This window comes from Podarcis gaigeae (assembly GCF_964106915.1).
Source record: "Podarcis gaigeae genome assembly, chromosome: 5".
NCBI lineage: Eukaryota > Metazoa > Chordata > Lepidosauria > Squamata > Lacertidae > Podarcis > Podarcis gaigeae.
Window position 1 is genome coordinate 3855981 of NC_139681.1, and position 11899 is coordinate 3867879.

An 11899-nucleotide genomic window follows, 5' to 3' on the forward strand; every position below is an offset into this window, starting at 1 on the left:
CCGAGCCATGGTCAATGAAAAGCTTTCATTCCTGTTCTAAGGAAGTAGCAATTATGGTCTTCAGGTAACGGCAAGTGAGGAGCTCATTATAGTCAGCCCTTTTGCATTTAGCTTGAAGGGTGCAGCACGAAGCCACAAAACTAAATACAGTAAGGAGAATCTTTGTTTCCACTTGGAGATAGGAAAATAAGCCCCACTTTCCATAATGTGAGAAAAGGAGAAAGGAAATGACAGGTTTTGACAAAAGAAGCAATGGTTCTAACATCCCGTTCAAATTAGGTTTCTTTTCAAAAGGAAAGTATTTCTCCCTCTCTTCAGCTTTTGCAGGGCTGCAGCCTGGATGCAGGTCTGGGCTGGCTCAAGGCGTTTTGCTGCCTGAGGCAGAGGTCAAGATGACACCCCCTCTCATTTCCAGACTGAAGAGGGGACACTGTCTTCCACTGCACCTGAGGGAAGGCAGGCTCCGTCCTCGCAGCCTCCTGCTGTTGTTCTCCGCCACTTGATGCAGCCCCTTCAAGTTGCCTCGTGTTATGGCAGGCCCTGACACAGGATGAGGCCTTTTAACTAGCCTATTCTATAGATAAGAGTAGCAAAATTCAAGCAGTGAATGGGGGATTTTAGAGTGAATAAAAAAGTATCGGTCCAGACAGCAGTCACAACAACCACACAAAAAACAGTAATGGGTGACACCCTCCCTTCTTGATTTCAGAGATGCTGGGTCTTTTGAAGCTGCCTTCCTGCCCACTAGTCTGCAGCTCCTGGCCACTTCTCCTGAGGGAATGCAACCCTTGGCGTGGGGGAAAGAGACTCCCTTTCCCTTGTGCAGGTGCCAGTCATCCTCAGTAAGATGTCCAGGGCCAGAGTAACTTTGAAGGTGCCTTGGCTACCTTTTCAGATTGTCCCTCTGTTTCCTCAAACCTGGCAGAGGACTCTGCTTAGCTTATAATGGATCTCTCAACTGGGTTGAGTTTCCAGTATTTCTTTTTTCTTTCTAAAGGAAGCAGTTTGTATTCAAAGCCCTGGAAGAAGCACTTTTAATACAAACAGCTTTCTGCAAAATGCTCCGGTGTTAGGAGCCTTTCCCCCTCTGCAGAGACTTCAAAGGGGCTCCCTGTAGCTACCGATGAGCTGCTAAGCTTCTTTGAAGATGTGTTCCCACTGTGTTCACCTGGCTAGCATGGAAAGTGCATCCTCAAAGGAGGTGACAGTAGGTGTCAAATCACCTGATGTCAGGAGACTGGCGGGGGATGGTCCCATTCCCCACCCTTGGTCTATGCTTCATAAGGTTTTTCGGGGATCTGATTTCTATGGATGTTAACTTCTGTTGCTTTATATGGATCTGCAATCCCCTTTGTTGACAGTCTGATGATGAAGGAATTCTGCATGCCTGCTCCTCTTTCTTAAATGCTATGATGAGCAGAGCATGGGTAGGCAACCTAAGGCCCGGTGTCCGGATGCAGCCCAATCACCTTCTCAATCCGGCCCACGGATGGTCCGGGGATCAGCATGTTTTTGCATGAGTAGAATGTGTCCTTTTATTTAAAATGCATCTCTGGGTTATTTGTGGGGCCTGCCTGGTGTTTCTACATGAGTAGAATGTGTGCTTTTAATTAAAACACATCTCTGGTTATTTGTGGGGCATAGGAATTTCTTCTTCTTCTTCTTCTTCTTCTTCTTCTTCTTCTTCTTCTTCTTCTTCTTCTTCTTCCAAAATATAGCCCTGGACCCCTGGAGCAGAGAGCACTAAGTGCCCCACATGGAAGCTGTTATGTACTGAAGTTCTCACCCTGGGCCAGCAGGGGGATACTGTAGATAGTTATGCAAATGAAGGATCGAAAGTGACGTTGAGTGATGGGATAGTTTTAGAAAGTTGCTACAGTAACGTTGTACTGGAGCTCTATATAAGCAGGCTGACTGAGCCCTTCAGTTCAGTTCTGTTCTGGCCTCTGAATAAACAAGAGCTGTTTGAAGAATCACTGTGTCGTCTGATATGTTCACCCACAACTTAACAGAAACTTAGGAAGGAGGTGAGGAATTGCAGCAGGAAGAGGGCAGGGGCCACAGATGGCTTGTCCCACACTTTAGTAGGAGTTCTGAACATCTTTGTAAGGGACACTTTTATCAAAAATGTGTTTGTCACCATATCATGCTGCGTGATTGGTTTGCTTTACTGAGCAACAGTCCTTGTTATATTTACTTTCAGGTTAATTTGTGCCTGGACACCAGTAGGATTTTGGCTTTATCTGGCTGTGTAGATAGACCATCAGCACCACCAAATACTGCACTTCTCAGCCGAATTCCCAGTCTATCTGTCTCCCTAACTTTGCAGACTTAGACCTTCTGTAAATGTTTCCACTACATTTCCTTCAGAAGTCTAATCCCATTATTTTGGGATGCCACAACCTCCAGTCCACTCTCGTGTTGCCTCCTCCCCAGCCCCTAGAGCTGACTGTCTACTTGCAACGTTCACAGTGTTTATACTGGTATAAACTGCTGGTATAAGGCAAAATGAATTACAGTCTATCTTCAGCCCTAGGACTGACAGGCCTGTCTCTCCTCACCCCTTGAAAACAAGGCTAATGATGCCCAAGTCATATGTCAAGGACTGACTTTTTAAAGACCAACCTTGCTGGTGTTTCATAATGCATGGAAGCTGATTCGCTAATGATTTATCATTTATTTTGTCAAGAGTGTGACGTTTACTTCACAGGATAAGAGAAAGATTCCTTCTGTTTGCACTTCTGTTCCCAGACATATAACCTTCTCGCCCTTCTACCTTCCTGAAAAAGGGACTAGGACTGACAGAGATTGTTTTAGTTATGGCTCCAGAGAGCAAGTCTTGCTTGAAGCACGCATTCAAAACAAAGGAGAGTTTTCTATTTTGGGGGTAAAGTCTGCAGAATCTTTTGGCATAAGTACTGTTTAACACAAAGTTTAATTTTCTTTTCCCCGAAACATTTCTGCCCCCTCCACCAGCACTGACGCTGTGATGACCATCAGGAAGGAAGTGGGGCAACTGGGACACTGCAGGCACAGAGATGCAACCCATTTAGTGCTCCCGCTGCTGCACTTTCCCTGCTGAAAGAACGTGACATTGAGGACAAATGACAGCAGCTGAAATGGATGGGCAAATGTAAAGATGGCAACTTTAGGCAGGCTCAGAAAAACCCTGAGCTACTTCCCAAATTGGGGGAAGTAGTTCAGTATATTTCCAAGCCGGGGGTTGCAAATCCATCACCGCGAACTCCTCTGTCACCTTCAACTCATTGGTGTGAAAGATGCAACCTGTTCTGTGACTCACAGCTCAGTTGGATAGAGCGTGCTGCTGATAATACCAAGGCTGCAGGTTCGAGCCCCATATGGGAGACCTGCCTATTCCTGCATTTCAGGGGGTTGGACTAGATGATCCTCAGGGTCCCTTTCAACTCTTGAATTTATAATTTTATGATTCATTATGACCACAGCAAGAGTCAGTGATGTTATCAAAATTGATTTTATCAAATTCCATAGAATTTCTATCAAATTTGATAGAAATTTCTTTCTATCTATCTATCTATCTATCTATCTATCTATCTATCTATCTATATCTATCTATCATGTATCTTCTTCTTCTTCTTCTTTGGCGATCACTCATAGCCGAGTAAGATTGTCTTCCATAAACACGGTTTTAACAATGAGTCCATAAGTGACTGTGGAGGCCAATTCTGGATTCACATGTCCTTCCACAGTGGTGACACTGGTTTCTGGGAGGGAGTTGATCATGGTGTGGATGCCTTCCTCCTAGCACATTTCGCCCTTGCGTCCTGAGTTCAAGTGTCTTCAAAGCCCATGACACCTTTGGTCAAGGCTGTTCTCCAACTGGAGCACTCGCAGGCCAGTGTTTCCCATTTGTCAGTGTTTATACTACATTTTTAAAGATTTTCCTTGAGACAGTCTTTAAACCTATTTTGTTTGACCACCAGCATTACGCTTTCCATTTTTAAGTTCGGAATAGAGTAGTTGCTTTGGAAGATGAGCATCAGGCATCCACACAACATGGCCAGTCCAACGAAGTTGATGTTGAAGAATCATTGCTTCGACACTGGTGATCTTTGCTTCTTTCCAGTACACTGATATTAGTTTGCCTATTTTCCCAAGTGATGTGTAAAATTTTTCGGAGACACTGTTGGTGGAATCTTTTGAGGAGTTGGAGATGGCGTTTATACGTGGTCCATGTTTCACAAGCATATAGTAAGGTTGGTAGTACAATAGCTTTGTAAACAAGCAGTTTGGTTTCTCTGCAAATGTCCCGCTCCTCAAACACTCTGCACTTCAATAGGGAGAAAGCTGCACTCGCAGAGCTCAGGCGATGCTGGATTTCTGCCTAGGTAGGAGAAGTGATTGACATTTTCCAACGTTGCACCATTGAGTTGGATTTGTGGTGCTGCAGAGGGGTTATTTTGTACTTGTTGGTGCAGCGCTTTGGTTTTTTGCATGTTAAGTGATAGGCCAATCTTTTCGTAAGCTTCTGCAAAGATATTTAGGATAGTTTGGCGACTGAATATATGACTTCTGGGCTCTCATCCTCTATTAATAGGGACATGTTGTGTTGTTCTGAACGCCCAGGAAACTTATATAAGATGGGTTGGATAAGCCTAATTCAAATGTCTATATAATACTGGCAGTGAAGAAGGGCACGCTCCGTTGTTTGCTGCTGCCCAGAGCCACAGGGGCATTTCCTCTCCTCGTAAGGTGTCTTCCTATAACGGCCTTCCTGAGTTGCTGAAGGGAGGACCTGACCACGGGCCAAAGTGAACTATGTACTTTGGTGTTGTTGGGATGTCAAGGAAACTTTGCACAGCTGTTAACGGAAGCAAAAACGTGCCTTGTTCAGAATCGTCTGGTTGTGAAGCGCAGAGGAAAAGCCAAGGGCCTTGGAGACAGAGAAGCAACCCTATACTTGTTTGTCATCTGTCAGGGCCCTAATATCAGTTTATGTATAGAATATGGTAATTAGAACTGTAATTCAGCTACTAACTTGCAAACATATGGATACAGCTGGCTCAGAAGCACCCAGGGTGCTAATTAAATACAAGGTTTTAAGCAATTACCATCCAATTCAGATGTTTTGGCAGTTAAAGTGCATATTATTCTTCCATTTCCTCTCTTATGCTATGCCTTGGGCCTTGCTATCCTTTGCATTTTCATTATGCAGTGAATATATTCTTTAGCTCACATTTTTGTTTCATATATGCATATACGGGGTCTATCTGTAAATTGTTTCATATTCATAGCTATTTGGTAAACAGTCATAAAATAATGCATTTACTAGAACAGCCTCATTAACTGCAAACTCCAAAATTTGGGGTCCCCTTCGAAAGTTTTGCAGCATTTTGCAGAGAGAACCCCACATTCTGCAGTACCCCGCAAACTGAGTAATTGATATATTAAACCAAGATTTGTATTTAACACCCCCAAATCCAACATTGTCCGATTTACTCCAAACCAGAACCCAAATTTGGCAAAAGTTTTGCAGTGTTTTGCAACCAAAGTTTGACAATAGTTTTGCAGAAAACACATCAAGGAATACATCAAGCTGGGCTTCTAAGTTAATGCCAAAGTTCAAAGTTGTGAAATGGATAACTGGGGTTTTGGGCGATACCCGTGTCAATTGCTCAGTTTGTGGGGCACTGAAAAACACAGGGCTTTCTCTGCAAAACAGCTGCAAAACCTTGGCACCAGTTTGGAGGGGATCCCAAATTTTGGGGTTCATAATGAAGCTCACTAGAACACCTAATCTGATGAACTGATGCTGCTCATTTGGGCAAAGGATGTACTTAATAGCAATCTGCCTACATTTTGGACTTGTGTTTCAGAAACTGTGTGAATTGTAAACTGTGACTCTGTAGTTGCTACTCAACCATGTTTCTATTTTCAAAAAATGCCCAAGCCATCTAACACTTAATTTTTTTTTAGAAATAATCAAATAATCAAAAAACAGCATCCTAAGCTATACAAAAGCATTCCTGGTCACAGCCACCACCTGAAGATCCTAAATTCTGGTTTTCATTCTTTAAACTGAGTGCTATCCCAACAGAAACAGACTGAAAGTCCTTCGGATAGTGCCACTTCATGTAACATATTTTAAAGCAGCCATACCAAGCCCAACCACACCACCACAGAAATACACACACACACACACACACACACACACACACACACACACTGATTCTTGTATATCTTTATGGTAGAGTTGTTAGGGAACTGGATCTGGCTGGTGGGCTAGATTCCAAAACCACTCAGCCCCCGTGGGCCAGCTTCAATGGTGGGCAGGACTACTCATCTGTCAGTCACCTGGTGGCATAATGATGCCAGGTGATGGACACCTATGGTAATTAAAAGAAGGTTGCTGTCCACACTTAGCAGTTGATGGGCAGTTACAGCAAGCTCCTTTGAAGATGTGCTTTCAGCGATTGATCCTCTTTAATATGTATCGTGTGCCCCACAACTAATGTCATATATCACATCAGGTGGGAGGGAGCAGTTGGCATTTGTAGGAATGGCCTGGCAGGCCAAACTGTGACCTGTACTGGGCTTAATTAGACCTCTGGGCAGAAGCATTTAACAACTCCTCTTCATATAACAACGCCTCTAGATACAAAATCAGAGGAGTATGTTTGGATCAATCACTGTGGAAACATGAGATGATAAAGTTCTAGATTGTTCTTTAGGATCATTTGAGTTGTACCATTGCCCCCATTTTGCCAAGTCCCACAAGTCTTTCATAACACAGTAGTTGCTAGGGGTGTGCATGGGCCTGAAGATTACTCTTGCATTTTACAAAATTCCTGTCCGTTTCTGAGTTGCTATGTGCTCTCTTCACTCCAATCTCCATTTCAGGTTCTGGGCTGCTCTGTATAAAATGAAAGTAAGTTGGTACTAATTTACTATAATGGGAAACCTAAAAACAGCTGCCGCTTCCCCACTTTTTTTTTTATTAATATTTTATTAAGTTTTAGGAATAACAACAAACAAACAAAAAAGAAAAAACACATACACAAAATATAAAGTTACAAAATACACAAAATACAAACATTTAGCTTATAAAAAATAGAGAAAAGCAGAAGAAAAAACACACTAAAAAGAAAACACAAAAATCCCTCTTTTTAATTTCTCCTCTTTGATTCACTTATTTTCCTGACTTCCTCACATCTCCCTTTTTTGTATCCCTTTTAAAAATTAATTCCACAAATTCATATCCAATTAATTTATCAATTATCAATCCAATCTTATTTTTGACCTTGTTGCTAGAACCTCTTTGGTTCATTTGAATGTCATCAACATTCAAAAATTTTACAATGTTTCTGTAAATAAATTTTAAATTTCCTCCAATCTTCTTCCACCGACTCTTCTCCCTGGTCTCGGATTCTGCCAGTCATTTCCGCCATTTCCATGTAGTCCATTACTTGCATCTGCCATTCTTCCAGAGTGGGTAGGTCTTGTGTCTTCCAATGCTTTGCACACTTCCCCACATTTGATCAAAGTAGAATGACATTTACTGATGCCAGAGCTGCTGTGGAGTGGATCATGTCTTCCAAATGGCAGATAAATTGAGCCAAGGGCTTTTTGTGGGGGAAGTAAAAGCATACCTTCCAATATTTCTCAGATGAAAACAGGGGCATTTCTTACTCCCGCACAAATGACCCTCCTCGACCCCCCATTTTTTGTGGGGGCTCCTCACCTGCAGAGCATTTCTACCACCACAGCACCAACAGAGCACAGCACAGCAGAGCACACAGCCTCCATGTCCTGAGAACACCCTTTTGAAAAAACAACAACTATTCTTGCAAAGAAGAGGAGTACGTCCCCCATAGCTTAGCTCGTTTGCTTTGTTATTGGGCCCACACACATAACGGATACCAGGAGAAGGTTACTGCACTTTGTTCTGGCAGGGAGAGGTGACTCCCCCCCCCCCAAAAAAAGTACAGTCACTGAGATAAAAATCATTTTGAAATTTATGACCACAGGCTCAAATGCTTGAACCAAAGGACCAGAACTGAGATGATCATAGCTGAAAACGATATTTGATTTAATTGATTGCATCCACACAAAGTTCCATATGGCTAAACTCATTCTTCCAAAGAGAAAAACATTCTGCCTAGGGGTTGCACTGAACGCTGCAGGAGCGAAGCTTCCTTGCGCATCAGCACAAATCATAGATCAGGTACCACCTGAGAAGATAAATCCCTGCCTCTATGAGGAATGTCTGTTCAGCAATTTAGTTATTTATTTATCTTATTGACTGGCCTCCAAGGGGCTCATGGCAATACATTACGGTTATCCACCTCACTACTTTGTCCTCAGAACAATTTGGTGAGGCAGGCCAGGTTGTGAGAGGGTGACTGGCCCAAACTCACAGGGTGAGTGCCATGGTTGAGTGGGGATTTGAGCAGAGCCCTAGCCCAAACAGTCTAACCATAACCATGGACAGACCCCCTTGTCATACGTACCTTTAAAAAAAAAAAAGACAATTCCTTTTTTTAAAAAAAAACCTACTGTTCAATTTATAATCAAAACCTTTGTAATCGAAATATTTTCAATAATTACTGTAAACAGATTAATCTTTGAAACATTTCAGCCCTACAAAGAATTGCGTTAATGCAACCAGGTCATTCATTTCACACCTGTCACTGTTTAGCCATATGCCTTTCATAACACTGGTGCTGATCAATAGTTGACTTGTTGCCTTCCCTGCCATCTTCCAGAAATACCCATTAAAAACCTGTGGGTGACACTAAAATTCTATGAGTCAGTCATATCCTGCTATAGGCAGCCAACTGGAAAATATATTCATTTCTTTGGTCTATTGCTCTTTTCATTCCCTATGTGTTTTAAAATGCAGATGGTGAAATCCAAAAGAAATAAGGAGAAAATTAGGAGGTACAAAACAGAAACGACATCTGCTCATGAGACATAATGTTGTTGTTGCTTTTGGCTGCAGTGAATCCCACAGTTCTCTGGGTTTTATTTCATTTTCGTTTTTGTTTTTGTTTTTTGTTTTGCTTAACTATAGCCTTTCCACAGAATCGCATGGTCTGGTGTGAAGTTCATAGAACTATAATTAGACATTTCAAGTTCCTGCTTCCCTTCACAGGAAGAACTTGATTTTCAGATCCTAACATTGAAGAACATAAGAAGAGTCTTCTGAATCAGGCCGATGGCCCATCTAGTCCAGCATCCCATACCCTCCAATATGATGTGGCCCTAAACCAGGACCCCACCTTCTGTGGCTGCATTCCCATGTGAGTCACATGACCCACAATACATCACAGTCCCAGGAAAAGTGCTTTTTCGGGGCAAGATCACGAGAGAGCATGGCGCCCAAAATGGCTGCCATGCTCTCATGAGAAAAAAACACGATGTATGGGGTGGTATCCTGTTCTCACAGTGGCCAACCTGCAGCTGGCATGCAGCCTCTGACAGTGAAGATAGAATTTGAAGGGGGGAAACTGCAGCTCAGGGAGAGAGGACCTGCTGTGCTTGCAAGGGGTCCATCATCTCTGGATAGGGCTGGGAGAGACTCCAGTCTGAAATCCTAGAGAGCCACTTCTCGTCAGTGTGGACCAGCCTTTCTCAGCCACGGATCCCCAGATGTTGTTGGACTACAACTCCTATCATCCCTGACCACTGGTCCTGCTAGCTAGGAATGATAGCAGTTGTAGTCCAACAATATCTGGGGATCCGAGGCTGAGAAAAGCTGCTGTTGACAAGACTGAATGAGATGGACCAATGGTCCAATATAATGTAGGGCAATCGCTTATGCTCTGAGCTGCTTTAAAGGTCTAGCAAAGCATCAACATTAATCCAGAGAAAGTTAGGCCTAGTAGATTTACACATCACTTAAGCCATATGCAGACATTCTTTAAATGTTTTGGGGGAGTAAGTTTGTACTAGGGGTGCATGAATCTGACAGTTTTCTTGGTTTCTCATTTTTCCAATCACAAAGAAAAAGAAAGGGAAAAAAGAGTTGGCGTGAAAAACTGTATGCATTCTCACGAAGAGTTCTAATAGATGCATATCCGAAAGCAATTTCCCCTATCCATACATTTTGGGGGTTGACAACATGCATCAAAAAAATTGGGGACGTGTGAATTTCAAAAGATAGTCTTTTGCTTATCAGTATTTTTATTGTTTTAAAGAGCTGCATCAGTGGTGTAGCGGGTAGACAGTCTTTAAAGAAGGTATAAAATGCTGATGAAAACAGAAAAAAATATTCGTCACAACCCTTCCTCTCTTTACCATGCACCAAAGGCGATATGATTGGACCATTAACTATGTTTCTTTCCAGCTGGAAGCTTGTTGAAGGCTTATTTCTAATACATTTAATTATGAAAATCGAGCCCTGTTCTCACAGAACCAGGTTTTTAAACATGCATATGTGACAGCATCTGGAACTGTTAATTGAAGTGAGCGGTTGACAGCACTGAAGGAATGTTGCTGCAAACTGAATTGGATGAAATTTGAATAAGCAGATGGATTTTTTGCTGGAAACTTCTGCTGTGGGTTGGGAAAAGAGATTTCTGCTCGTGGGCAGACCAATTAGGGTAGAACTGGACAGTTTGCTTGACTTGCAGCAGCTGGCTGCAAATGACTGTTTTGTCCTCCGCCTGTAAAACTCAGTCTCACTCTCTGCATCTTTCTGCATCACCAGAAGCTACCAATGAAGTGGAATCAGGACAGAGAAATGTATGGTCACAGCACAACTGTTTTGGGGAAAGGGGTAAGAATTTGAGAAAGAAAAGACAAGACAGCTCTGTGTTAAGCGTAACATCTATTTCTGCCTTGTCTTTCTGACTAAGCTATTCCTCACAAATTGTTTGGGCCTCTCTCTAGAATTACTTGATCAAATTTTCAGTTCCAATACTGGCTTAGACCTGCTTGTAATTTTCCTTGTCTGTGCAATTGTACAAATGCAGAATATTTTGCGAACAATGAAGATTTCCAAAAACTAATAACCTCTCAGAGAAAAACTATTGTGGCCCAGCACTGCAAATGTAAATGAATATGTTGACTGCTTTGTGAAAATAAATAGCTTTTCATATGAAAACTATTTCACAACAGAGCAACATGAAGTTGGCAGGAAAGAGTCATGGTAATTATGTCCCTAAAGATTAATTTCATCACTTTGACTTTTTTTCAAAAAAGTATTCAGGACAAAAATATTTATCAAAGACTCTGAAAACAGAATATGGGTGATCTCATTTATGCAAGTTGCAATTCTTATTTGTTTCATAGTTTCCTCCATTGGAGAGTAAGATAAGAGCTGAAATTTCCCTGGAGGTTCTATTTCATAACTTTGCCGGTATTTTGTAGTCCGTGCTTATTGGTTTGATAGATGACCTTGTTTGTATGCAAATTAGTTATTTTAAATACATGTAATCTTTTCCAGATAATTACTGTTCAGGAGCCAACCTACAGTAGCTGAGCTAAGAATGAAATCCAAATAAAGTATGCATTTCTTGACACTCTTTCAGATTATGTTCATCCTTATTTTTATGTATTGCAGGCACACATCCTTTTCAGTTCCTAATATAGTGTGAAAAAATAAGAATGCCATTGTAGTTCTTCCAGAAATTGTTTCTTTATATTGCAATACTTAATGCAATTGAGGCGACAGAACGCTACTGCACAGAGGGTGGCGTCAGATGTAAAACAATCTAGTCTAGAGGAATGACTCATAAAATGCTTACTGTCACCATACTTCTCTGCCAGTTGTGGCAGAGACAGTGAATCTCTCTAGTGCAGATATGTATTTCTCCAGTTTTCAGAAGAAGCACAGCAGCATTTTAGACAATCAACTATGGTTCTTAAGTATGATGGACTGAGACCTCAGTGATTTGTCTAAAAATATTATTTATCG

General features: G+C 41.9%; 1 long non-coding RNA gene across 1 annotated transcript; it reads left to right on the top strand.

Moving 5' to 3' along the window:
• The first annotated feature begins 74 nt into the window (after positions 1–74).
• On the top strand, positions 75–11452 carry LOC310844677. The gene is made up of 3 exons (XR_014564242.1): positions 75–149; positions 9134–9281; positions 10691–11452. It is a non-coding gene; the product is annotated as an uncharacterized lncRNA (long non-coding RNA).
• Positions 11453–11899: the final 447 nt, after the last annotated feature.